Here is a 336-nt window from a genome sequence, read left to right on the forward strand (position 1 = left end):
TCTGGGGGTCCAGATTCAAGCTATGTGGTGAGTGGAATTTAAGATAATTATTTTAACATTAAATATTTCAGAAATTCCATTGCAGAATTAGGGTCCAGGACAGTCTTCAAAGTGACCATGTCAAAAAATGTCAGAAAGAGGGGGGAAAGAGCATTCTTCGGACAGCACTAGGCAGCTGAGTTGGTGATGGGCTGTGACAGGTGGAGCAGTTAAAACCAAAAACAGCCGGGCTCGGTGACTCAGCCTGTCATCCGGCGCCTTTGGGAGGCTGAGGTAAGTGGATTGCCTGAGCCCGCGGGTTCAAGACCCGCCTGAGCAGCAAGACCTCATCTCTAC

Source organism: Carlito syrichta, unplaced genomic scaffold, assembly GCF_000164805.1.
Source record: "Carlito syrichta isolate Samal-C Ts95f unplaced genomic scaffold, Tarsius_syrichta-2.0.1 Scaffold308800, whole genome shotgun sequence".
NCBI lineage: Eukaryota > Metazoa > Chordata > Mammalia > Primates > Tarsiidae > Carlito > Carlito syrichta.